This window comes from Mauremys reevesii, linkage group 23, assembly GCF_016161935.1.
Source record: "Mauremys reevesii isolate NIE-2019 linkage group 23, ASM1616193v1, whole genome shotgun sequence".
Classification (NCBI taxonomy): Eukaryota; Metazoa; Chordata; order Testudines; family Geoemydidae; genus Mauremys; species Mauremys reevesii.
Genome location: NC_052645.1, coordinates 3,389,373 through 3,416,857, shown reverse-complemented (window position 1 = coordinate 3,416,857; position 27,485 = coordinate 3,389,373). Strand labels below are relative to the sequence as shown.

Below are 27,485 nucleotides of genomic sequence, written 5' to 3'. Positions count from 1 at the left end.
AGGGGGAAAAACGAAAGCAAGAACATACAAGCTAGAGAAGGAAAGGAATGAAGAAGAACGAATGAACCACAAGCGCTAGCCGAAGCTGGAATGGGAGAGTCAGAGAAAGGACAGACTGACCCGTTAAGTAAGGTTGCACCCGATTCTCCATGTTGGGGGCACAGTCCTCCCATTTCCGTCCTGGCCCTGCTTGGGTTGACCATCCATAGGTGTCTACTGGCACTTCCATGCTGCGAGGAGGGGACAAGCCCCCCCATACCCTCCCCTCGGGACACGGGCTCTCCCCAATCATGACTCCCTTCCTGCACGCTCCTGGGAATGGGGGAAGGTGGGGGGAAGCTGTGTGCTGAGCAGCACCGTGGGTGTCTCTCTCTGGGGCGAAGGAAGAGGATATTTTTAGTACCAGAAGGAAAGAGCAGGGGGCGGGGGCATTTGTGGAGCCGGGGCGCACACCAGAGAGAGGAAGTGAACACAGCCCAGTGTGAGCCCAGTGCCAGTTGGAGCCGAGATGCCTACACCTGGAGGACCATCTCTAGAACCTGCCTTGATGGTGCCGTCCATCACCGCTCCCACATGGAGCTTCCCGCCTAGACATCCTTGGACGAGGTGAGGTGATGCATTGGCAAAGGGGGCGGTTTGAGTAGGATTCTGTGTGTGTGTGTGTGTGTGTGTGTGTGTGTGTGTGTGTGTGTGTGTGTGTGTGTGTGTGTGTGTGTCTAATTTTGGGAAGTGAAGTCACAAACTGCTTGGGCTGGTTTCCTATTGGTGTGACCGATTTTTGCAAAGCTTCCCCCCCACCCACACATCTTCTTTTGGCACTAGGGCTTTCTGCGCTGCCGTTGACAAGGCAGAATCAAGGCCCCCGTTGGGCCAGGGGCTGCCCAGACACAGCGAGAGACAGGCCATGCCCCAGAAACTTTACAGGCTCCATACCCAAAAAGTGGGAGAAGAAACTGAGGCCCAGTGTCACACAGCAGCACTGAGAGTAGAACCCAGGAGTCCTGGCTCCTCCTGCTCTAACCACTGGACCCCACTCTGCTCCCAGAGTTGGGGACAGAACCCAGGAGTCCTGGCTTCCCAAAAGGGCAGGAGTGGGGTCTAGTGGTTAGAGGAAAGGAAGATGGGTGTCAGGACTCCTAGGTTCCAGTCCCAGCGCTGGGGTTAGAGTGGAGTCTCGTACGTTAGCAAAGGTGGGGCTGGGAGCCAGGACTCCTGGGTTCTTCCCATCCCCACCCCACCCTGCCCCAACCACCTTGCACAGCAGGAGTGGGCTGGGCAGGAAGTGATGATGGGGTGAAAACTACCGAGAAATGCAAATCCTGGAAGGAGCCTGTGCCAGGAACTGGGCAGTACAGAAACCACGGCCCCCATCCCATCTCTAACCCCTCCTTGGCTGGCACTGGATCATGCCCCCTGTGCCCCCCCCAATCCACCCCCTGTGAGCCCTGGGGGGCAGGGAATAGCCATGGTGCTGGGCCCCCCATCCAGTTGAAGTATTCAGTGTCGCAGTGACCCAAGGTGTGTGCACAGAATGGGGATGGATTGTGTGTGTGTGGGGATAGATGGATGGATTGATTTCTGCATGTGTTTGTGTTGTTTTCTGTAAGGTGTGTGTGTGTGTGTGTGTGTGATTACAGCTGTGAGTGTTGTGTTTCTAGTTGTGCAAGTGTGTGTGTTCATGTGGCTGGATTTGTGCATGTGTTTGCCTCTGTTAGCAGTTGTGTTGCTGTTGGCTGGATTTGTGTGGGTGTTTGTCTATATTAGCAAGTGTGTGTGTGTGTGTCTGGATTCATGCATGTGTTTGGGTATATTTGAAAGTGTGTGTGTGTGTGTGCGCATGCGCGCTCTGCTGCCCTCTTTTGGCGCAACAACTGTTTCTCTGTATGTCACAGCCCCCATACCATTGACCCCGGTGGTGATTTCCCCATGTTACAAGGGCTGGCTGGCCTGACCCTTCTCCCCTCTGCAGAGTGTGGTGGGGGACTGGAAAATGGGAGGGATCAGCAAAGAAACCTACCTTATTGAGGTCAGAGGGTGTAGGGAAGCAGTGAGAAAGGCAAAGAGCCGGGTGGAGATGGACCTAGCGAAGGGGATTAAAACCAATAGCAAAAGGTTTTTTAGCCATATAAATAGGAAGAAAACCAAGAAGGAAGATGTGGGACCGCTTAAAACTTTAGACGGAGTGGAGATTAGGGATAATCTTGGCATGGCACAATATCTGAACGAATATTTTGCCTCGGTCTTTAATGAGGCTAATGAAGGGCTAAGAAATAGTGGTAGAGGGACTGATGGGAATGAAGATATGGGGGTAGACATTACGGTATCTGAGGTAGAAGCCAAACTTGAACAGCTTAACGGAAGTAAATCGGGGGGCCCGGATAACCTTCATCCTAGAATATTAAGGGAATTGGCGAGTGAAATTGCAAGCCCATTAGCGATGGTTTTTAATAAATCTCTAAACTCGGGGACTGTACCGTTCGACTGGAGATTAGCAAATATAGTTCCTATATTCAAGAAGGGGAAAAAAAGTGACCCGGGTAACTACAGGCCTGTTAGTTTAACATCTGTAGTATGCAAAGTCATGGAAAAATTTTTAAAGGAGAGAGTGGTTACGGACCTTGAGGCCAATGGCAACTGGGACAAATTACAGCATGGTTTTACGAAAGGTAGATCGTGTCAAACCAACCTGATCTCCTTCTTTGAGAAAGTAACAGATTTTTTAGACAAGGGAAATGCGGTGGACCTAATATATCTTGATTTCAGTAAGGCATTTGATACGGTACTGCATGAGGAATTACTGGTTAAATTGGAAAAGATGGGGATCTAAATGAAAATCCAGAGGTGGATTAGGAGCTGGTTAAAGGGGAGACTGCAGAGGGTCGTATTGAAGGGTGATCTGTCGGGTTGGAGGGGGGTTACCAGTGGAGTTCCTCAAGGTTCGGTTTTGGGTCTGATTTTATTTAATCTATTTATCGCTGACCTCGGAACCAAAAGTAGGAGTGGGCTGATAAAGTTTGCGGATGACACCAAGTTGGGAGGTATTGCCAATTCGGAAAAGGATCGGGATATCCTCCAGGGAGATTTGGATGACCTTGTAAACTGGAGTATTAGTAACAAGATGAAATTCAATAATGAGAAGTGTAAGGTTATACATTTAGGGATGACTAATAAGAACTTTAGTTATATGCTGGGGACGCACCAGTTGGAAGTAACGGAGGAGGAGAAGGACCTAGGAGTCCTGGTTGATCGTAGGATGACTATGAGTAAGCAATGTGATGTGGCCGTTAAAAAAGCTAATGCGGTCTTGGGATGCATTAGGCAAGGTATTTCTAGTAGAGATAAGGAGGTGCTAGTCCCGTTATATAAGGTGTGGGTAAGACCTCATTTGGAGTATTGTGTGCAGTTTTGGTCTCCCTTGTTTAAGAAGGATGAATTCAAACTGGAACGAGTACGAAGAAGGGCCACTAGAATGATCCGAGGAATGAAAGGAGACTTGAGGAGCTCGGTTTGTTTTCCTTAACCAAAAGAAGGACAAGAGGAGATATGATTGCACTCTTTAAATATATCAGAGGGATAAATACCAAGGAAGGAGAGGAATTATTTCAGCTCAGTGCTAATGTGGACACGAGGACAAACGGATATAAATTGTCAGTTAGGAAATTTAGGCTTGAAATTAGACGAAGGTTTCTAACCATCAGAGGAGTGCAATTCTGGAACAGCCTACCGAGGGAAACAGTGGGGGCGAAGGACCTCCATGACTTTAAGATTAAGCTGGATAAGTTTATGGAGGGGATGGTATGATAGGATAACGGGTTTAGTCAATAGGTCAATAACGTGCCACACTGGTAATTAGTACAAAGGGTCAATGTTGGGATATTGTTAGCCTTTTTCCAGAGGGTATGGCTGGAGAGTCTTGCCCGCATGCTCGGGGTTCAGCTGATCACCATATTTGGGGTCGGGAAGGAATTTTCCTCCAGGGTAGATTGGCAGTGGCCCTGGAGGTTTTTCGCCTTCCTCCGAAGCATAGGGCAGGGGTCGCTTGCTGGTGGATTATCTGCTACTTGAAGTCTCTAAATCACGATTTGGAGCATTCAGCAGCAGAGTCAAGGGAGAGAATTAGTTCAGGAGTGGGTGGATCGGCTTATGTGGCCTGCATCTTGCAGGAGGACAGACTAGATGATCATAATGGTCCCTTCTGATCTTGAATTCTATGATTCTATGATTCTCTCCCTGTGGGGCAGGAGTGCCAAGGTGCGGGGCACTGGGCTCCGATGCACCTGGAGAGCAGCTCAGATGAGGTGGGGGCAGGGCGTGTGGTGTCCATTCTGTGTTGCCTGGTGCTGGGCCATTGCACAATCCCCAGCCACGCCGCACAGCGCGCCCCGAGAGGGGGCAGGGGGCCAAGCAGATGATCCAGCACGAGGGGGAGAGGATGTGTGGTTGGGGGGAGGAAAAGCCTTGGGCTGCACTGGGGGAGTGCAGAGCAGGGGTGACACCCCAGAAACCTGCAGCAAAGGGATGAACAGGTGGGGTGGGTGGATAGAAGAGGCAGCGGGACTAAAATCTAAAAGGGGAGTGTGGGGTCTGGTGGTCAGAATGGGGGAGGGGGGTTGGTGGTCAGAATTCCTGGGTTCTATCTCCAGCCCTGGGAGGGGAGTGGGGTCCAGGGGTTAGCGTGTGTGTTGGGGGGGAGCCAGGACTCCTGGGTTCTCTCCCTGGCTCTGACTCTCTCTTGTACAATCCCTCGGCAGTTACCCAACTCGCCAGCTTGTGGGAGCGAGGGGCTGGGGCCGGGTTGTGACACGGCCCAGTGTCCCGTACTGCCCCTTTGTTACCCGACCCGGGGCAGGGTGGGGGATGGCCTGGGAGACCCGCTAAGAAAGGTGCTTCTGGTGGGTTTGTGTGTGGGTCACGCTGCCCCCGGCTGGATAGACCCCTCTAGGTCAGAACCAGTCTCAGCCCGGGTCAGACCCTGGGAGCCCAGCCCCCTCTGTCGCCACGGCCATGTCTATTGGTCTCCTGGAAAGGTCCATTCTCATCGGTAGCTGTCCAGTGGCAGTGAGTTCCACAGGCCTCAGCACACACTGTGTGGGGCAGGAAGTCCTTGTGCTGGGAGCAGTGGGAGTGAACTGTGTGCGGTTGTGTCTCTGAGCACAATTGCGAATATTCTGGTGTCTGAGTGTGATTGTGAGTGTGGCTGGGGGTGTGATTGTTTGTCTCTTTGGGGGTTGGGCTAGCATGCCCCTCTGGGTGTGTTGTGTGTGAGTGTTCTTGGGATTGAGAGTCCCTTTGTGCATCAATGTGTGTGTGTGTCACTTGCTGCAGGATACAAAATCCTGCAAAGCCACCACACACACACACACACACACAGTGTGGCTCAGCCCCACCAGCAGGGGGCAGCAGGGACACACACGTCTCTCCTGGGCCAGCTTGGACAATTGCCCATCACGACCCGGCACAGTGCTGGTGCCCCCGCACGGGGGTGGGCAGCGACCGGGCGGGGGGGGGGCAGATGTGCTGGATTGAGAAGGAAGCACTTTGGGAAAATCAGTCAAGGCCCTTAGCAGAGCTGGGACACCGACCCAGTGACCCCTGCACCACCCTGGGAGAGGAGTGGGGTCGAGTGGTCAGAGCAGGAGGGGGCTGGGCACCAGGACCCCTGGGTTCTACCCCTGGTCCTGGGAGTGGAGGGGGTCTAGAGCAGGGGGAGTGGGAGCCAGGACTCCTGGGTTCCATAGGGGAGACTGTTTTTTCTTGTGCTTCCCTCCCTAGAGATCCCAGCCCAGCCCCCTAGTGGAGAGTGAGTGAGAGCTGGGGAAGTTGCTCTCCCATTTCAGAAACATGATTCAAACTCCCCTCCACCATGAGCTGTGACATCATGGACCTCCCCCTCCCCAAGGCAGACAGTAGAAGCCCTACCCCACCAGAGAAGGGGGGGTCTAGTTGCACCCACAAGAATCCCACTCATGGTTGCAGAGAAACCCCCACAAACCACTGCTAGGACAGGATCTGCTGCTTTCTTTTCACCATGAGCTGCTCCCCGCCAGGCACCACACCCCATTCACACGCCTTTGGTCACTATGCAGCTCAGTGGCAATCACTGTCCTGAAGTGACTCCGGTGCAGGCACCCACAGCACGAACTCCCCACACCGGATTCTGTCCACACGCAGAGAATTCTCTCCGCCGAGTTCCTTCGGTTCCTCTCGCTGCTCCCCGTCCTGCCGCCAGACACTGCTCATCTGCATAACCCCGCCCATGGACACGTGACACCTTCTGTCGTTTTGGTCTCCAGTGAATGAGTTGCCTGCGGGGAGTGATCATGTCACCTCACGTCACAGCCGCTGGGCGGGGATTGTCTGTGAGCCCCGCGCTGGGGGCGGGGCTTCAGGGAGAGACCCAGCCCCATAGACAGACTGGGGTAGGGAGATATTGGGGGAAGGGATGAGGGGATGGGGGGAGAAGGGGGAAGGGAGAGACCCAGCCCCATAGACCTGCAGGGGCAGGATGATGTTGCGGTCAGGAGGGGAGAAGGGGGATTGGCAGAGACCCAGCCTGGGGTGCAGGAGAAATGGGGTGGGGTGGAGGGAGACATGTCGGGTGGGGGTGGGGTGTGTGAAATCTTGGTCCAGGGAAACTGAGTCACTCTCAGGACATCGTGTGCAGGGGAGAGCACAGGGGCAGGGAGAGAGCCCCAGCTCCAGCCCCACAGAGCCCCAGAGGGATATTGGGAGCAGGAGAGGGGATGGAGGGGGGAGAGACCCAGCCCCATAGACCCCTAGAGGCAGCGGGATATGGCGGGGGGCAGGAGAGGGGATGGCAGAGAAGACACCCATCTCCATAGACCCCCAGAGGCAGGAAATAAGGGAAGAAGAGGGGAGGGAGGGATCCAGCCCTATAGACAGGGGCGGCTCTAGACCCCAGCGCGCCAAGCAGGCGCTTGGGGCGGCCGTTTCCCGGGGGGGGGCGGCATTTGGCTCCGGTTGAGCTCCCGCCGGCATGCCTGCGGCAGGTCCACCGGAGCCCGGAACGAGCGGACCTGCCGCAGGCACGACTGCGGCAGGTCCCGTCTTCCCACGGCTCCGGTTGAGCTCCAGCAGGCATGACTGCGGCAGGTCCGGTGGTCCCGGGCTCCGGTGGACCTGCCACAGGCATGCCGGCAGGAGCTCAACCGGAGCCGCGGGAAGAGGGGACCCGCCGCGGGACCGGGGAAGGGCGGCGCAGCGCTCCGCGCTGCTTGGGGCAGCCCGATTTCTAGAGCCGCCCCTGGGTGGGGGGGTAGCGAAGCCTCGGGGCGAGGGAACCGGGTCCTCCCCCCACGCGCCGAGTCTCTGTCCCGCGCTCTCTCCGCCAATCAGGGAGGGGCGCGGCGAAGTGACGAGTTACGGCCCCTCCTCCCATAGAGGCTGCGTGTGAGAGAGAGAGAGAGAGAGAGAGAGAACTACGCTTCCCAGAGTGCACCGGGAGGGGGCGCGTTGTCTGAGCAACCGTCCGTCACTTCCGCTGTGAGACGAGCCAGGAACTACAACTCCCAGCCTGCCCCGGGGCGCCTCCGTCCGCTCCAGCCCAGGTGAGGGCGGGTCCCTGGTCAACCTGACACCTCCCCCCCAACGCAAGTCCTCATCCCGCCCCGCCCCCAGAGAGCCCCGGCCCCGCCCCCCGCCGGCTCCTGACCAGAACTCCCGTGTCCCAGCGCCCCCCCTGCTTCTCCCTCGGCCTCCTCTCTCCCCACTCAGGGGCAGGGGGGGCTGTTGGATGGAGCCATATGGGAATACGGGGGAGGGGCAGGGCTGGGAGCCAGGACTCCTGGGTTCTCCCCCAGCTCTGGGAGGGGAGGGGAGGGGCTGGGGTGCCTGCTGCCCTCGGGGTGACCAGCAGAGCCCCCCCCCCTGCAGCTTGCCCCCCAACCACGCACTGGGTGTGCTGGTGCCTGGAGCCGCCCCTGGTTCCAGCCCCTCTGCCCAGGCAGCTCCCCCAGCCTGACACACACACCCAGCCCCTGCACCCGCCCCACCCCAGGGCTCCTCAGCCCAGAGGGGAGCCCCCTGGCTGAGTGGGGAATCAGAGCCCCCCGAAATTACCCTGGGACCAGCTTGATCTGCCTCCGCCCTGCCCTGCTCCGCATGTATTCGGAGTGAGTCAGTTTCCCTGTCCCAACATGTGTCCTGCCATGTGTCTCTTCTCCTCCCCAGTTCCCTCCAAACCAGCCCATTTCCCCTGCACCCCGGGCTGGGTCTCTGCCAACCCCCCTTCTCCCCTCCTGCCCCCAATAACTCCCTGCCCCTACGGGTCTATAGGGCTGGATCCCTCCCTCCCCCCTTCTCCCCTCATTTCCTGCCTCTGGGGGTCTAAGGAGATGGGTGTCTCCTCTGCCATCCCTTCTCCTACCCCCCCATATCCTGCTGCCTCTAGGGGTCTATGGGGCTGGGTCTCTCCCCCCTCCATCTCCTCCCCTGCCCGCAATATCCCTCTGGGGCTCTGTGGGGCTGGATCTCTCTCCCTGCCCCTGTGCTCCCCCCTGCACACGATGTCCTGGGAGTGACTCAGTTTCCCTGGACCAACATTTCACACACCCCACCCCCACCAGACATGTCTCCCTCCACCCCACCCCATTTCTCCTGCACCCCAGGGTGGGTCTCTGCCAATCCCCCTTCTCCCATCCTGTCCCCAATATCTCCCTGCCCATAGGGGTCTATGGGGGGTGGGTCTCTCCCTCCCCCCTTCTCCTCCCATCCCCTCCTCCCTTCCCGCAATATCTCCCTGCCCCTGCAGGTCTATGGGGCTGGGTCTCTCCCGCCCCCCATCCCCTCATCCCTCCCCCCAATGTCTCCCTGCCCCAGTCTGTCTATGGGGCTGGGTCTCTCCCTGAAGCCCCGCCCCCAGCACGGGGCTCACAGACAATCCCCGCCCGGCGGCTGTGACGTGCGCTGGGGCTGTGACGTGCGGTGACGTGTTCACTCCCCGCAGGCAACTCATTCACTGGAGACCAGAACGACAGTAGGTGTCACGTGTCCATGGGCGGGGCTATGCAGATGAGCAGTGTCTGGCGGCAGGACGGGGAGCAGCGAGAGGAACCGAAGGAGCCCGGCGGAGAGAATTCTCTGCGTGTGGACAGAATCCGGTGTGGGGAGTTCGTGCTGTGGGTGTCTGCGCCGGAGTCACTTCGGGGCAGTGATTGCCACTGAGCTACGTAGTGACCAAAGGCGTGTGACTGGGGTGTGGTGCCTGGCGGGGAGCAGCTCATGGTGGTAAGGAAAAGGTGGGAGCAGCAGATCCTGTCCTAGCAGGGGGCTGGGTGGGGTTTCTTTGCAACCATGAGTGGGATTGTTGTGGGTGCAATTTGACTCCGCCTTCTGTGGTGGGCGGGGCTTTTACTGTCTGCCTGGGGGAGGGAGGGGTCCATGATGTCACAGCCCATGGGGGAGGGGAGGTTGAATCATGTTTCTGAAGTGGGAGAGCAACTTCCCCGGCTCCCACTCACTCTCCACTAGGGGGCTGGGCTGGGATCTCTAGGGAGGGAAGCACAAGAAAAAACAGTCTCCCCTATGGAACCCAGGAGTCCTGGCTCCCAGTCCCCCTGCTCTAGACCCCCCGCCCACTCCCAGAGCCAGGGGTAGAACCCAGGGGTCCTGCTGCCCAGCCCCCTCCCTGCTCTGACCACTCAACCCCACTCCCCTCCCAGGGTGGTGCAGGGGTCACTGGGTCTGTGTCCCAGCTCTGCTAAGGGCCGTGACTGATTTTCCCAAAGTGCTTCCTTCTGAATCCAGCACATCTGCCCCCCCCCCGCCCGGTCGCTGCCCACCCCCGTGCGGGGGCACCAGCGCTGTGCCGGGTCGTGATGGGAAATTGTCCAAGCTGGCCCAGGAGAGACGTGTGTGTCCCTGCTGCCCCCTGCTGGTGGGGCTGAGCCCCACTCTGTGTGTGTGTGTGTTGGCGGCTTTGCAGAATTTTGTATCCTGCAGCAAGTGACATACACACATATTGACGCACAAAGACACTCACACAATCCCAAGAACACTCACACACAACACACCCAGAGGGACATGCTAGCCCAACCCCCAAAGAGAGAAACAATCACACCTCCAGCCACACACACCAGAATATTCACAATCATGCTCAGAGACACAACTGCACGCAGTTCACTCTCACTGCTCCCAACACAAGGACCTCCTGCCCCATGCAGCCTGCGCCGAGGCCTGTGGAACTCACTGTCACTGGAGTCCCCCCAAGCACACATCCTCTCCCCCTCGTGCTGGATCGTCTGCTTGGCCCCCTGCCCCCTCTCGGGGTGCGCTGTGCGGCGTGGCTGGGGACTGTGCAACAGCCCAGCACCAGGCAACACAGAACGGACACCACACGCCCTGCCCCACCTCACCTGAGCTGCTCTCCAGGTGCATCGGAGCCCAGTGCCCCGCACCTTGGCACTCCTGCCCCACAGGGGGTGAGCTGCAGCCCCCGCCACACTCCGCAGAAGGGAGAAGGGTCAGGCCAGCCAGCCCTTGTAAGATGGGGAAATCACCACCGGGGTCGACGGTATGGGGGCTGTGACATATAGAGAAACGGTTGTTGCGCAGAAAGAGGGCAGCAGAGCACACGCGCACACACACAGCTACCCATGAGAACGGACCTTTCCAGGAGACCAATAGACATCGCCGTGGCGACAGAGGGGGCTGGGCTCCCAGGGTCTGACCCGGGCTGAGACTGGTTCTGACCTAGAGGGGTCTATTCAGCAGGGGGCAGCGTGACCCACACACAAACCCACCAGAAGCGCCTTTCTTAGCCGGTCTCCCAGGCCATCCCCCACCCTGCCCCGGGTTGGGTAACAAAGGGGCAGCACGGGACTCTGGGCTGTGTCACAACCAGGCCCCAGCCCCTCGCTCCCACACGCTGGTGAGTTGGGTAACTGCCGAGGGATTGCACAAGAGAGTCAGAGCCAGGGAGAGAACCCAGGAGTCCTGGCTCCCCCCCCCGCCCGGACACACACTCTAACCACTGGACCCCACTCCCCTCCCAGGGCTGGAGATAGAACCCAGGAATTCTGACCACCAACCCCCCTCCCCCATTCTGACCACCAGACCCCACACTCCCCTTTTAGATTTTAGTCCCGCTGCCTCTTCTATCCACCCACCCCACCTGTTCATCCCTTTGCTGCAGGTTTCTGGGGTGTCACCGCTGCTCTGCACTCCCCCAGTGCAGCCCCAGGCTTTTCCTCCCCCCAACCACACATCCTCTCCCCCTCGTGCTGGATCATCTGCTTGGCCCCCTGCCCCCTCTCGGGGTGCGCTGTGTGGCGTGGCTGGGGACTGTGCAATGGCCCAGCACCAGGCAACACAGAACGGACACCACATGCCCTGCCCCACCTCACCTGAGCTGCTCTCCAGGTGCATCGGAGCCCAGCACCCAGCACCTTGGCACTCCTGCCCCACAGGGGGTGAGCTGCAGCTCCCGCCACACTGCGCAGAGGGGAGAAGGGTCAGGCCAGCCAGCCCTTGTAAGATGGGGAAATCACCACCGGGGTCGACGGTATGGGGGCTGTGACATATAGAGAAACGGTTGTTGCGCAGAAAGAGGGCAGCAGAGCACACGCGCACACACACACACACACACACACACTTGCAAACATGCACAAACACATGCATGAATCCAGCCACACAAACACACACACACTTGCTAATATACACAAACACCCGCACAAATCCAGCCAACATCAACACAACTGCTAACAGAGGCAAACACATGCACAAATCCAGCCACATGAACACACACACTTGCACAGCCACAAACACAACCCCCACAGCTGTAATAACACCCCCCCCACAAAACCCTTACAGAAAACCACACATATACAAATACATGCAGAAATCAATCCATCCATCCATACACACACACACACACACACACACACACACACACACACACACACACACACACACACACACACCCCCACCATTCCCATTCTGTGCACACACCTTGGGGTCACTGCAACACTGAATACTTCAATTGGATGGGGGGCCCAGCACCATGGCTATTCCCTGCCCCCCAGGGCTCGCAGGGGGTGGATTGGGGGGGCACAGGGGGCACAATCCAGTGCCAGCCAAGGGGGGCGGGGTTAGAGGTGGAGATGAGGCCATGGTTTGTGCACCACTCGGTTCCTGGCACAGTCTCCTTTTAGGATTTGCATTTCTTGGTAGTTTTCACCTCATCACCACTTCCTGCCCAGCTCCCTCCTGCTGTGCAAGATGGTTTGGGGGGGGGGGAAGGGGGGATGGGAAGAACCCAGGAGTCCTGGCTCCAGCCCCACCTGTGCTAAGCTACGAGACTCCACTCTAACCCCAGTGCTGAGACTGGAACCTAGGAGTCCTGACACCCATCTTCCTTTCCTCTAACCACTAGACCCCACTCCCCCCCTTTTGGGGAGCCAGGACTCCTGGGTTCTGGCCCCAACTCTGGGAGCAGAGTGGGGTCTAGTGGTTAGAGCAGCAGGAGCCAGGACTCCTGGGTTTTGCTCTCAGTGCTGCCGTGTGACACTGGGTCTGTTTCTCCTCCCACTTTTTGGATATGGAGCCTGTAAACTCTCTGGGGCATGGCCTGTATCTTGCTGTGTCTGGGCAGCGCCTGGCCCAACGGGGGCCTTGATTCTGCCTTGTCAACGGCAGCGCAGAAAGCCCTAGTGCCAAAAGAAGATGTGGGGCGGGGGGGGGGGAAGCTTTGCAAAAATCGGTCACACCAATAGGAAACCAGCCCAAGCAGTTTGTGACTTCACTTCCCAAAATTAGACACACACACACACACACACAGAACCCTGCTCAAACCGCCCCCTTTGCCAATGCACCACCTCACCTCGTCCAGGCAGGTCTAGGTGGGACGCTCCATGTGGGAGCGGTGATGGACGGCACCATCAAGGTAGGTTCTGCAGATGGTCCTCCAGGTATGGGCGTCTCGGCTCCAACTGGCACTGGGCTCACGCTGGGCTGCGTTCAGTTCCTCTCTCTGGTGTGCGCCCCGGCTCCACAAACGCCCCCGCCCCCTGCTCTTTCCTTCTGGTACAAAAAATATCCTCTTCCTTCGCCCCAGAGAGAGACACCCATGGTGCTGCTCAGCACACGCCTACCGCCCACCTTCCCCCCATTCCCAGGAGCGTGCAGGAAGGGGGTCAGGATTGGGGAGAGCCCATGTCCCGAGGGGAGGGTATGGGGGGGGGCTTGTCCCCTCCTCGCAGCATGGAAGTGCCAGTAGACACCTATGGATGGTCAACCCAAGCAGGGCCAGGACTGAAATGGGAGGACTGTGCCCCCAACATAGAGAATCGGGTGCAACCTTACTTAACGGGTCAGTCTGTCCTTTCTCTGACTCTCCCATTCCAGCTTCAACTAGCGCTTGTGGTTCATTCGTTCTTTTTCATTCCTTTCCTTCTCTAGCTTGCATGTTCTTGCTTTCTTTTTTCCCCTCTACCTTTCATGCTCTTCCTTTCTTTCCTTCTTTTTCTAATTTTTTTTCTCTCCCTTTATTTCTTTCTCTGCCTTTCACGTTCTTTTCTCTCTCTCTCTCTCTCTCTCACTCTCACTGGTTATTTTTTTCACTTGCTCTTTTTCCTCTCTCCTTCCAAGCCAAGTGTGTTCTCCTTGCACACAGATTTTGACAGGTTTTCCTCCTGATCAGCAAGTGGATTAAGCACGTCTTCAGTGGGGGTTTGGCATGGCAGGGAGCAGGCTGGCTGGGTGTCTTTGTGGCCGTCTGGTGGCCATGCATAGGCATGGTCCTGCCCTCCTCTGGCCCTGCCCTCAGTTGCTCTGTAGCTTTTAAGCCTTCACTTGGAGCTGTCAGCACCAGCCGCCTCTGCTCTAGGTGCCCAGAGGAAGAGAGGTGTTGCTGGGTCACTTTTACAGATGGCCCCTTCCCTGGTACTGCCCTTGCTCAGCTGCGCAGAGGAGCTTCCATCCCCAATCCCTGCCTGTCACTGCCCAGCAGCCCTCTGGCACCATTCCTGCCTCACTCTCTTCCTGCCATGTTGGGAAAGACAGCTCCCATCTCTTCTTGTTAAAGGTCAGGTGGGCCAACTAGGGGCAGAAGTCCATTCTATGTTTTCCTACTGCAGAGCCCAAGCTCAGGGACTCACCTTGGGTGCAGGCACTGCTGTGCTCCCAGAAAACAAGGCACCACTGCACAAAGACCAAAGAAAGGGTCTGCCAAAGCCTGGGATTGAACCAGGGGCCTTTAAATCTTCAGTCTAACGCTCTCCCAACTGAGCTACTTCAGCAGCTGTATGGAAGTATTTTGGCCTGTTCCTTCTCTGTCTGGGATGTTTTTGTCAGCAGTTGCACACAAAAAGGACAGAAAAACGAACGGCTGCTCCACACCCGCACCGGAGGAACCCGGCGCCCTTAGCTGTGGTCAGTAAGAAGTGGCTGTTGGCTGACAGGGCCTGTCCCCGAGGAGCTGGAACAGCAGCTGGCGCCTCCCCCTCGGCTCCAGGCTGTGGGAAATGCTCATTGCCTGGCTGCATGGGCGGCTGCTGCTCCGTGCTCTGGAGAGCGTCTGTATTGCTCTGTCAACCCCCCGTCTTCACTGAGCCAGTCTGGTAAGGTCCCAAGTGCCCCCTCCGGCCTGGCAGCTGAGAGTCTGTGCAGACATCAGCCCCCCTGCCAGCCCCACAGGCAGCAGCAGCGCCAGCCCCCCAGCACCACAGGGGCACTCGATGCACTTCCTGTGGGGAAATGGCTCCTTGGTGTCCAGCTGCTAGAGTGAGAGCCAGGAGAGAGCAGTGTCTGGCTCACCGTGGGGGAGAGAAGAGACCTGGTGAGTGCGGATCTCCCTCAGCCTCCCCCGCAAGGCTGGTCACTTCTATTGTCACTGTGATAGTCAGTGCTTCCCTTCAGGGCCGGACCTAGAGGGGTCTGTGACAAAGCCCCCCCTTTTCTCCCCAGGCCCTTCCCCCAAGCCCCCACCCCTGTCCCATCTCTTCCCGGCTTGCACCTTCCTGCCCCATTCCTCTCCCTCTCCCACCTCTTCCTCTCCCTGCTCCTCCCCCTCCCCGCCCAGCGCCTCTTGCACCCCACTGAACAGCTGATCACTGTTTGTTCTCGTTGCTTAGCCAGGTGCCACAGGAGTCTTTGCTGCTTTTACAAATCCAGACTAACACGGCCCCTCTGATACTCCTAGTGACACTCTCCAATGGATCCCCATCCTCGACCCACCGTGAGGTAGGTAGGAGAGGATCATCATTATCCCTACTTGAAAGAGGGAGAAGCTAAGGCTGAGAAAGGAGAATTGACTTGTCTTAGGTCACACAGCCAGTCAGTGGCAGAGTTGGGAATAGGACCCAAGAGCCCTGATTTTCAAACTAACCATCAGACCTTGAATTTCACACATTGAATGACCTGAATAAAGTGCTCTCGGATGAGCTCCAGACCAACAACAGTGCACAGTAATTATTCAGCAAGCATTTGAGGAGAACTGCAATGTTAGAGAGAATCATAAACTGCTCAGAGACCATTAATGAAGAGAAGCAGCAAAATTTGTCAAACGTATGACTGGTTCTGACTTATTTCCTTGGTCTTAAAAGAGAACAAGGACCTGAGTCTCCTCCCTGTCAATAACCCCCTGCTCAGCCAATCAGGGTAGAGACTGAGGACGGGAGGCTGAGGGTTCTCACCAGAGAGCCCAAAGGATGGCCCAGGTCACTGGTGGGGATCACTGCCCGAGCACTATTTCAGCCCCACATTTTTGGGTGGACCTCCCACAGTGGGAGCTGCAGAGCACTCCCCTGCAACACACACACACACACACACACACACACACACACACACACACACACACACACACACACACACACACACACACACACACACACACCCGCTCCTGGTGTTGGGAGGGGAACAGGTGAAAGGACAAAAGAAGCAAGAGACAAAGAGAAAGGAGGAAGGGATGGATGGAGGAAAAGGTGAAACAAAAAGGATAAACCCTAATGACCACAGTGATTCTATGGGACAAAATCCCAGGTGCGAAATAAAATTCTGCCTCCTTAAGTTCGTGTTTTCCATGCCTAGAATTCAACTGTCACCAGATGGATCAGACTGAACAGGTTTTAAACCTCGAGGAGGCTCTTACCTTCTAAACTGGGACGTCTGTTTTCTAGTAAAATCACTAAAAGGGAAGGAGAAAACTCGAAAGAGGTTCCTCCTGGCACTCATGTCCGTGAACCCGAATACTCTCTCAGTCCTCAAAGAGAGACCTGGAGAGGGAGACTTGCTGAAGCAAAGCCACAGGGGTCTCTGAGGTTTCCTGGCCCCTCACCCCTGTCCTGCCTGGCTGATGTCAGCATCTCTCTGTGAGGTCACCACCTCCCCACCACTTTTGACCAATAGTCTGAGGTCCTGCAAAAATCCTTTGTGATGTCACTGCCACACCCCTCCCTTGCTGGGCTAATGTCCTGCCCCTGGCCAGGCACTTTGGAGGTTTGAGCTACTCCCTGTGGATCACCCCACTCAAGGAGCGTTCGTTCTAGGCAGCAAGCCGGCTAGACAGGAAAACATCAGACGCTGCTCCCAATGCTACACTCAGTTTTTCAGAAATTAGTCGACTTGATGGCCAGAAGAGACCATTAGAGCATCTAATCTGACCCCCTGCATATCACAGGCCTCCTGTATGACACAAGAGCTACTTTGGGGCAAACACATTCCAGAAAGGCATCTAGTCTTCATTAAATGACATCAGGAGATGGAGAATCCACCACTTTCCTTGGTAGCTTGTTCCTGCGGTGAATCATCCTCGCTGTTGAATATTTGCATCTTATTTGTAATATGAATTTGTCTTTTTTCACCGTCCAGCCACTGGGTCTTGTTATGCCTTTCTCTGCTAGATTCAAGAGCCCTTTCATATCCAATCTTTTCTCTCCATTAAGGCCCCTCAACACTTCAATGAAGTCACCTTTCAATCTTCTTTTGATAAGCTAAACAGGTTGAGCTTGTTCAATAGCTCACTAGAAGGCATTTTTCTCCAGCCCTCAGAACATTTATTGGCTCTGTTGGTGTCACTAGGCCTAAGTAAACCAAAGTTGTGACTACAGGCCTGAGTGAACCAGAGGTCTTCCATGCTGTGAACTTTAACCAGCCTAAGATGCTAACAGACAGCAAGCAAAATGTGTAACTGTCAGCTGTCTCAGCTTGCAAATGCAGGAGTTTAAAACAGCAGAAGCGGCGGGGAGGAGGGGGAGAGGGGGGAGGAAAATCTGTATGCGTTTGTGCTGTGAAGGCCATAGATAAGCATGCGAATGAGAACTTTTCTAACACGCTGAAATGTAATGTTTAAAGTAACTGCTGTTGGGAAGGGAGGGGTGAGGGGGAAAACCAAACAAAAGGCTTACACAAACAAGTGGGGTATAAATGCTGGGACCCTGCCTGCGCACGGGTGTGCAGGATTTGAGATGCTTTTTCTCCCTGGCACCTTATTTGGGCTCAAATAAACCTGGTTTTGCTTCTCCACCCTGGTGTGTCAATTAGTGCTACGCACACCGGGCAATGAACCCTGCTGTTGCTCCGCCTCAGGCTCTTTGAGCTGGCAACAGCTCTTTGGTTATCAGACTCCTGAACTGCAGCTGGATGTGACTCTTGTTCTTCTGCACAGCACAGCTCCTGGAGAAGAGGGATCTGGAAATGTACATTCATATGATACCTTTGTTTAATTGATGAAAACATAAATTGACACTTTGAGGACTGAAACTGATTTCAGCTGATAGACAGCTTTGCTAGGTATTTATGCATTTGGACAGTGAAATGTTGAGTGTTTACATCCATATCAAGCAACCCTGTACAGTGGAGCTCCTGAACAGAATGGAGAATGAAAATGAAAATGTTTTCCTTTTTTTAAAAAAAAGAAAGAAGGTTATAAGAAAACACTGGGGGTTGAATCAAGGACCACTTGATCTGCAATCAAGCACTTTACCACTCAGCTATACTCCCATGATGGCAAAAGCATGGACTCATGATCTCCAGGACTTTAAAGGACAGACCCTCCTTCATCGAGGTCCTTTGCCATTCCCAGGCTACAGATGGTTTTAAAAATGGGGTTTGATTAAACTTGTTAAATGTGGCAAACACCACAGCTTGCACACCCACTGATATAGCTTCTCCCACTGACATACCTGCCATCTCTTGGGGAAGTGGATTAACTACACCCACAGGAAAACTCTCTCCCTTTAGCACAGAGCAGTGGTTCTCAAACTGTGAGTCAGGACCCCAAAGTGGGTCATAACCCTGTTTTAATGGGGTCACCAGGGCTGGCATTAGACTTCTTAGGGCCTGGGGCTGAAGCCAAAAGTCTAAGCCCCACCACCCAGGGCTGAGTCCCTCAAGCTCTGGTTTTGCCCTCCCCCAACTGGATAAGAGGGCACAGTGTGAAATGTTTGGGGACCACTGGTTTAGGGTGATGTTCTCAATCACTTCTATGAAGTCCAATAAAAGCTATTCCTCACCCACCTACCCCTCCATCAGGACCGACTAGGTATGTTCTGCTGCCCTTCACTCATGCAGGAAGGATAATAACATTTCATTCCACTCAATCCTAAAGTGATTTGTAACCTGCCACCAGCCAAAACTGGTCATTTTGGGGAAAGTGGCCCCATCATGCTGCATATCTAGGCAGAGTAGGTTTGTCTATGCAAACATTGTCTGTTCCTGAAGTCTTTCCCCCAGCTCCTCACTAGATGTGAGGAGGGAGCTCATTCAGCCCCTGCTTCCGCTTAGTATTTAAAAATGCCTTATTGCCCCTGTCTCTGCCGGCCTTAGATTTCTCCTCCTGTCCTTTTCTTTACAGTTCTGATGAGGTGGCCGAGTGGTTAAGGTGATGGACTGCTAATCCATTGTGCTCTGCACGTGTGGGTTCAAATCCCATCCTCATCGGATGCATTTAGTCTTCACCCATCCTTTATAGACAACCATCTCCCCATTTGGTACAATGACAGATCAAACAATGGTACTTCTTGCAAACAGAAACTCAGAACGCCCTTACTTTAAATAAAATGTCTAAATCCCAGATTTCTAAAAAAAAAAAAAATTCTCTAGTTCTGTATTTCTTAGTTTTTATCTCAAAAGGGAACATCCTCCTCATCTCCCTCAACCACCCTGGCACCTCCCCAAATTATTAAAATATCCTCAACCCGAGCAAGGCCAGAGCAGTGAACCAGAGCTAGTGTCTAGACCAAGCTGTTCTGAAGGAAGCAACTCAAACATTTTCTCCCTGCTTCCCTTGGCAAGGTCTGACTGAGAAAACAAAATTCCCCAGACTGAAAATTTTCTGCTGAAACACCCATACTAGTCTGTTTGGGGACACTGATTTGAATCTATTATTATTATTCTCTTCTGATTCATCTCAGTTCAGTGTTTGTCCTCCAGATGTGTTTACAGGTATTGAGGTGTGGGGGAGAGAGGCCAAGTCATGATGTCTCTTCCTCCCTTTCATAGTTTCTTCCAACTTGCTAGGAAGCTCCTTTGCTACCATGTGAGTCAAGCAGTGTCCATTGTCGCTGTGCTATCTCGGAGAAGTCTGCATTGTACACGGTTCCTGGGATAGTCCTTGGGAGTGTGGATCCCTTCAATGGGCCAGCAGTGAGTCTGGCTCCTCCATTGTCACACCTGAAAGGCTGGTGGGGGGCATTTCCCAACCTCATAAAATATCCCAGTAACGCACACAGAGCAAAACTTCATAACTTCCCAACCAATGCGAGCACACACAATCCAACAAGATATTAATGTTCAACAGATGAAGACTTTTGAAATGACACCTCACCAGGCAGACTTTGTACAAACATGTCATCATTATATGAGAGTGGTGAATATGGGGCTTGCAGGGTGCTGCTCTGAGCACAGCGTGCCACACCTGGGCTTACACTGCAATGGAGACGTACCCTTAGAGTCCATCTCTCCTGGGATAAAGATGGCAGCAGGGCTGGCCTGGGTCATCTGACTTGGGCTCCTGGAGCTAAGGCTGAGGGGCTAAAAACTGTGGTGCAGATATTTGTGTTCACACTGAAGCCTGGATTCAGAAACCCTCACCCCTCGTGGGGCCTCAGAGGTTGGGCTCAAGCCCATATGTCTGCACTGTAATTTTATAGAGGTTGGGAGGGAGTTTAGCGAGTGGAAATGGTAAAACCACATTGAGGGAACTGGGCCACTGACCTATCAGCTCTTAACACCCAAACTTTCAGTAACTCTATTATCAGTGCCTGTGAGTGTAATTTAAGCCATAGGTCCATCTAGCTCTGAATCTTGTCTTCTGACAGTAGCCAATACCAGATGCCCCAAAAGCCACTCCTCAAGGTACCACTGGGAGTTGAACCCAGAATCTTTTGTTTACAGGACAGGTGCTTTAATCAGCTAAACTATGACACCTGTGGTTATTTAAGCCATTGTGTCTGCCCACACCTGAATCTCTGCCAATCCCCACTGGGCCCTGACAAGCTTTGCTCATGTTTGGATTCTGTAAAGCAGAGGAGTAGGTGAAGTTTTGCTCCCCAGCTGTGTGTGTGATTCTTTGGACAGGTCTACACTACAAAATTAGGTTGGAGTAATTACATTACTTAGGCTGACAATGCAGTTCTATCAAGCTAATCCCAGTATAGATAGTGGCTCAGCTGTCAGAACTTTCTGGAGCTATGAAAGGGGAGGGACCCAACCTCTGTAGCAGGAATGCAGGGCAGGTGAGTTCACGGCAGGCATGGTGGGATACTGGTGGAGGCCAGTTATGGTGATATAATGACCAGCAGCATTTAGACTGACAATTTGTCACTTTGAGTTTGCTGCAAAAAGCTCTAGACCTCTTGTCAAGGTGGTTTTATTTTGTCACCAAAACAGGGCAGTTTTGTCACCAGACATGGCATTGCAGTGTGTGCACCAGCCACAAGCTGCTGACCGAGGGAGCGTTGTGTGTTTGTCACACACCTGAGCAATATAATGATGCTGAAATAACTTTGTAGTGCAGACCTGGCCAAAGATTCTCTCACACACACACACACACACACACACACACACACACACACACACACACACACACACACACACACACACACACACACCCCCCCCTTGCAAGGAAAACCTCACCTGCTCCTCTGCTTTGCAGAATCCAAACACAAGCAAAGTTTGTCAGTTCCCAGTGGGGATGGCAGGGAGTCCGGTGTGGGCAGACACGGTAGTTTAGCCATAGGTAGGCACCACGGCTTAACTGGCTAAAGTGCCTGCCTTGTAAACAGGAAATCCTGGGTTCAACTCCCAGTGGTGACTTGTTGTGTAACTCGTGGGGCACCTGGTATTGGCTACTGTCAGAGGACAAAACACAGAGCTAGATGGGCCTTTGGTCCAGCCCAGTATGGCTGTTTAGATTATACTCACAGGCACTGATAACAGAATTACTGAAAGTTTGGGAGTTAAGAGCTGATAGGTCAGTGGTCCAGCTTCTCACAGATGACCCCCCTCCCTCTGGGACAGGGGCAGGTCTGGGCTCTCACACCGAATGGCTCATTGTGGCTGCCAGAATCTGTGAGCGGCTCATTTAGTTTACACCAAGGATTGAGTCCTGCTTCGTGCACCGTGTGTGAGAAAGAAAATCCTAAACCGCCCTTTGAAATAACGAATGCAGCAGGACGTGTTATTGTCCCTGCCCCAAAGCAGACAGACCAATGGAGAACTGCCATTGAGTCCAGGGTAATACTCCACTGCCATTTTACCTTTTTTGCTTGCTAAACTCCCTCCCAACCTCGTGGGGTCCCAGAGCCCAGTATTGAGCTTGATCTGAGATGTCTACAGTGCAAATTTACCACCCCACAGCCCTAGCCTGGGAGCCTGCACTGGCACGGGGCAGCCATGGGTGTTTCATTGTAGTGTGGACATAGCCTAGCATTATGTCTACACTGCCATTAACACACCCACGTCACTATTCTCAAGCCCTGGGTCAGTTGATTCAGGCTTGTGGGGCTTGTGCTGCAGGGTTATAAAATTACAGTGTAGAGAATTGGGCTTGAGCCCAGCCTCCGAGACCCCATGAGGGGTGAGGGTCTCCAAGCCTGGGCTCCAGTATGAGCTCCAGGATCCCAAATCAGCTCATCCAGGCCAGCCGGGCCAGCGGGATTTTATCACAGTCTAGATGCCCTCTCAGGGTATGTCTACACTGCAATGTAAGCCCAGGGTTAGCAGAAGTCATGTCAGCAGCCCCAACACATAAACGTAAACCACGAGGGAAAGACTCACCCCCCCCCCAAATAAGCTGGGCAGTGTCCTTCTCCCTACGATTCGTAAGTCCAGCAAACAAAAGTCCTTTAACATGAGCCATCCCCTCTCTGCACCCCACTCATAGCTGTTGTCCCCGAGGTGCCTCTGTAGAGTTCACCTGCCATCCTGGGTGGAAAAGGGGGGAAATAAGAAGGCTCCATACTCACTATGTTGTCTAGGGACTCACTCATCCCTCCACATCCACCCTGTCCTAACGTTGGTCTGACACCTCAATTTTAGTATTGAGACCCAGAGCTTGGCCCACTTGGCATTGGAACCCCTGTCCCCTGCCTAGCAAGTGCTATTGAATTGAGGGTGAGTCCCTCAATCGGGGTCTGCCAAGCACAGTTGTGCTGCCCTTGATTCACACAACAAGGATAACAACCCTTTATTTCTCCTGCCCCTGTAACATGGAGACTGGGAATCCAACACCAGCCACAAGTGATCATTTCGGCAAGCAACCCAACAGATTTCCAACATATTGTAAAATCCACATGCAGACTCCTACACGAAACCTTGCAAGAAAATCTTCCTGAGGGGGTCTGAAGCACCTGCTGCTGGAGGGAAGGAGGGAACCGTGGGTTGGGATTGAGGAGCAGCATGAGGAGGAGGGGGCCTGTGGATGGGGATTGAGGGGCACTGGGAATAGGAGGGGGCTGTGGGTTGGGACAGAGGAGAAGGGTGAAGGGTGAAGAGGAGCAGGCTCCGGTTGGGAGTGAGCATAGGAGGGACTGAGGGCTGGGATTGAGGGGCACTGGGAAAAGAGGGGACATGGGTTTAGGCTGAAGAGCATCCTTGTTTGGGGATCCAACAGGAAAGGGAAAGGCAGCAGGTGATTCTAATTCCTTAGGGATTTTCAGGTGTGTGCGTGCGTGCGTGCGTGCATGCGTGCGTGCAGGGGAGGAACATGCTCTATGCCCAGAGACCTTTATTCCTCCAGGCTGCAAGGACAGAGGGGCTGTCAGGAAGTTGCCCCTTCAAACCCACACACAAAAAGGCCCTTCTGAGGAAAGGGAAAATCCTGAAGAGAAAAAGTAACAAAGAGGACATGAGAAAGACAGTTTAAGATCTTGGGGAGTAGTTTATCACCTGACTAGAGACTTGAACTCTGGACCCTCAGATTAAAAGTCTGATGCACTACCAACTGAGCTAGCCAGGCTGAGAAAGAAACCAAACAAGTTGGTGTAGAGGAGAAACTAATCAAGAAAACAAGAGCGGGAAACAATAGGAGAAACCTGCTGCTCTCTCTGGCCCGGTCAATACTACGATTTTATATCAAATTTAGCAGCGTTAAATCGCATTAACCCTGCACCCGTCCACACAATGAAGCCCTTTAGATCGATCTAAAGGGCTCTTATCTGATATCTGTACTCCTCCCCGACGAGGGGAGTAGCGCTGAAATCGGTATTGCTATTTCGGATTAGGGTTAGTGTGGCCGCAATTCAATGGTATTGGCCTCCGGGGGCTATCCCACAGTGCACCATTGTGACCACTCTGGACAGCAATCTGAACTCGGATGCACTGGCCAGGTTGACAGGAAAAGCCTCGTGAACTTTTGAATTTCATTTCCTGTTTGCCCAGCATGGAGTGCCGATCAGCACAGGTGACCATGCAGTCCCAGAATCCAAAAAGAGCTCCAGCATGGACCGTACGGGAGATACTGAAGCTCATCTCTGTATGGGGAGATGAATCTGTTCTATCAGAACTCCGTTCCAAAAGACAAAATGCCAAAGCATTTGAAAAAATCTCCAAGGCCATGATATACAGAGGCCACAACAGGGACTCGACACAGTGCTGAAACTTAAGAGCTGAGAGCTGAGACAAGCGTACCAGAAAGCCAAAGAATTAAATGGATGCTCATGGAGGGAGGGGCAACTGACGTCTGTAGCTATCCCACAGTTCCTGCACTCTCCGAAAACAATTTGAATTATTGGCTGAGTTCCCAAAGCCTAAAGGGTCAAAAATATTGTCGCAGGTGGTTCAGGGTATATGTTGTCCCCCTCCCTCCCCATGAAAGCAAAGGGAAAAAAATCATTTCTTGCCTTTTTTTCCAATGTCGCTGTATGTCTACTGGATGGTGCTGGCAGATGTGGTGCTGCAGCACTACACAGCAGTGTCCCCTTCCCTTCTCTAGATGGTATGGTAGGGCTGATATCCCTCATCGTTGTCCCATGAGTGCTCCTGGCAGGTCTTGGTGAGGTCAGTTGGGGGTGCCTGGGCAAAAATGGGAATGATTCTCAGGTAATTCTCTTCTTTAAGCTTTGTCTAATGGAGATTCAGTCCTGCCTGGAATATCATAGCAGCTGGAGGCTTCTCTCCCCTCCCCACTTTGAACTCTACTTGCAGAGGCAATAAAGTCAGTGTTGTTTCAAATTCCTGCATTCTTTATTACTTCATCACACAAATGGGGGGATAACTGCCACGGTAGCCCAGGAGGGGTGGGGGAGGAGGGAAGCAATGGATGGGGTTGTTGCAGGGGCACCCCCTAGAATGGCATGCAGCCCATCATTTCTGCAGGATGTCTGGGGCTCTGAGCTGGAACGACCGTTTGTCTCTCTGGTTCTTTAGGAGGCTTGCCTGATAGTCTAGGCAGGACTGACTCTCCCTTCAGACAAAACTTAAAGAAGAGAATGACCTGGGGAGTCATTCCCATTTTTGTCCATATACCCCTGGCCAACCTCACCTAGGCCGGCCAGGAGCATCCAGGACAGCAGCAGACAGTACAGTATAACTGGTAACTATCATTGTAAACTTGCAAAGCAGCAGATGGTACAGTATGGCTGGTAACCATCTTTGTTAACTTGCAAAAAGCAAGGGAATGCTGCTGTGTAGTGTTACAGTACCGCGTCTGTCAGCACCATCCAGTAGACATAAAGTGATGGTGACAAAAGGCTGAACGGGTTCCATGATTGCCGTGCTATGGTGTCTGCTCAGGCAATCCAGGGAAAAGGGCGCAAAATGATTGTCTGCCGTTGATTTCACAGAGGGAGGATTGACTGATGACATTTACTCAGAATCACCCGCGATGCTGTTTTTGCCCCATCATGCACTGGTATCTCAACCCAGAATTGCAATGGGTGGGGGAGACTGTGGGAACTATGGGATAGCTACCCACAGTGCAATGCTCCAGAAATCGATGCTAACCTCGGTACATGGACGCACACCGCCGAATTAATGTGCTTAGTGTGGCCGCATGCACTTGACTTTATATAATATGTTTCCAAAAACCGGTTTCTGTAAAATCAGAATAATCCCATAGTGTAGACATACCCTGAGACAGCTTTAGAACCCTCTACACACTATACAGCCAGGAGACAGCAACTCTCAGATCCTGTGTGGATTGTCTGATGTGCTTGGGGCCAAGAGCAAACTGCGTACCCCCTGCCAGAGCAGGAGAAGTAAAAATAGGGGCTTCCCAAAAAATGGGACAGGAAGAAGAGAGAAGTGGAGAGGCAAATGGAAAAGGAAAAGAACGTGCAGACACAGGACCCTACCTAAATACTGAAATAGATTACAAGAAAAAAAAGAGAGAGCAGCATAAAGAAATCTTTAAACTCTTTCAGTAAGTACTGAACTAGAAACTTCTAAAACACCATTTTCACACTACCTTTACTTTTTTTAAAGAGAACTGAAGAAAAGCTTTAAACAAGTTCAGATAATACAAAAAAAGCCAAAACATTTATTTTTAAACTTGTTTTATAAGGACTAACCACTCAGTCTGTGCTCTTTTCCTCTCAGCTTCCCAAAAGGAAAACAAGAACACTCATCACTAGCAGACAGCAAATACATTAAAGCAATACTATCCACTCACTTCATGCTCAGAAGAGAACACTTTAACTCATCCTCGTGGTTAGCGAGATCATACACTTCCAACCACACTTCTCTAGTTACAAACTATAGAAATGATCCCTGAAAGTACAGTCTTAACAAAACTGTCCTCGGCTACACATCCAGGCTAATATGCACAAGCTTTCTTCCCACGGTGAATGTTTTCATACAATGGGTTTCACCCCCAGCGAATTAAAGAACAAAAATCTAAAACCAGGTCCCCATTTCATTAAAGCACAATTGAGACAGCTTTAGCACACTGGCCATTAGAAGATGTTTATGTCGCTATTTACAGAAACACACCTCCTGATTAGCATGTGGAGCTCCTAGCAACTAATCAAACCCTCTTGCTTTGCCATACCTCTCACAGGCTCCTCTGTAGCACATGACAGCTTGTCAGGCACAGACAATGCGGACAGGTCAGCCCTTTCTAGCATGCTCCGCAGCTGTTTCTCTCTGGCTTGCTCTCAAATTCATCTGCACTAGAAGTTTTTGCAGGGTTCCATGTTACCGGTGGTACCTGCACTAAATCAGTGGCTCTCAACCTTTAGAGACACCTGTACCCCTTTCAGGAGTCTGATTTCTCTTGCATACCCCCATTTTTTACCTCACTTAAAAACTACTGGCTTACAAAATCAGATGCAATATTTATAAAATAAATCCCTTGAATATAAGTATTGTACTTAGAGAACAGTATAAACAGATCAACATATGAATTTTAATTTGTTACAAATTTGCTAGTGCTTTCTATGTAGTCTGTTGTAAAACTAGGCAAATATCTAGATGAGTTGCTGTACCCCCTGGAAGACCATTGGATATCCCTGTTTGAAAACCACAGCACTAAATCACCCTTACTTTTAGAACTGGTGCCACTTGACCCAAGGCATTCGGAACCATTTCAGTGCTAGTAGACAGTGGCAACACAGCTGCACTAGGTCTGTTGTTCCTCCCTGCACAATTCCCACTTGGAAAGAAGAGAACTTCTGGTCTGACCCTATTTACTATTGTGAGCTGCATAGGCAACTTTCTCTGTGTTATGTGAGCACCATTCACACAATATATATACTACCTCTGCAGCCATGGGTGGCGGGGGAGCCCCCACAGCCCCACACCACTGTATATGGACCCTGCAGCTCCCAGCTCCTACAAGTAGACCCCAGAGCTCCCAGCCGCTGTGAGCAGACCCAGGATTTCCCAGCAGGCATTGATGGCGTGAGGACCCTGCAGCCCCACGTCATTGCTAATAGACCCTGCAGCTCCTTGGAGCTCCCAGCTGACACAGGCAAGCGAGGGAGCCCCCAGCTCTCAGACACCACAGGCAGAGCCTGGTGTGCACAGTCACCATGGGGGGTGAGGAGAAGCCTCAGCCAAATGCCATTGCAGATGGCCCCATAGCTCCCAGC

The 27,485-nt window shown here is 53.2% G+C and overlaps 3 non-coding genes across 3 annotated transcripts; 1 reads left to right on the top strand and 2 right to left on the bottom strand.

Moving 5' to 3' along the window:
• Positions 1-14,182: 14,182 nt before the first annotated feature.
• On the bottom strand, positions 14,183-14,255 carry TRNAF-GAA. Its single transcript has one exon. It is a non-coding gene; the product is annotated as a tRNA-Phe (tRNA).
• Positions 14,256-18,812: 4,557 nt separating this feature from the next.
• On the top strand, positions 18,813-18,894 carry TRNAS-GCU. Its single transcript has one exon. It is a non-coding gene; the product is annotated as a tRNA-Ser (tRNA).
• Positions 18,895-25,962: 7,068 nt separating this feature from the next.
• On the bottom strand, positions 25,963-26,179 carry LOC120389513. Its single transcript, XR_005590985.1, has one exon. It is a non-coding gene; the product is annotated as a small nucleolar RNA U3 (small nucleolar RNA).
• Between the last annotated feature and the right edge of the window lie 1,306 nt (positions 26,180-27,485).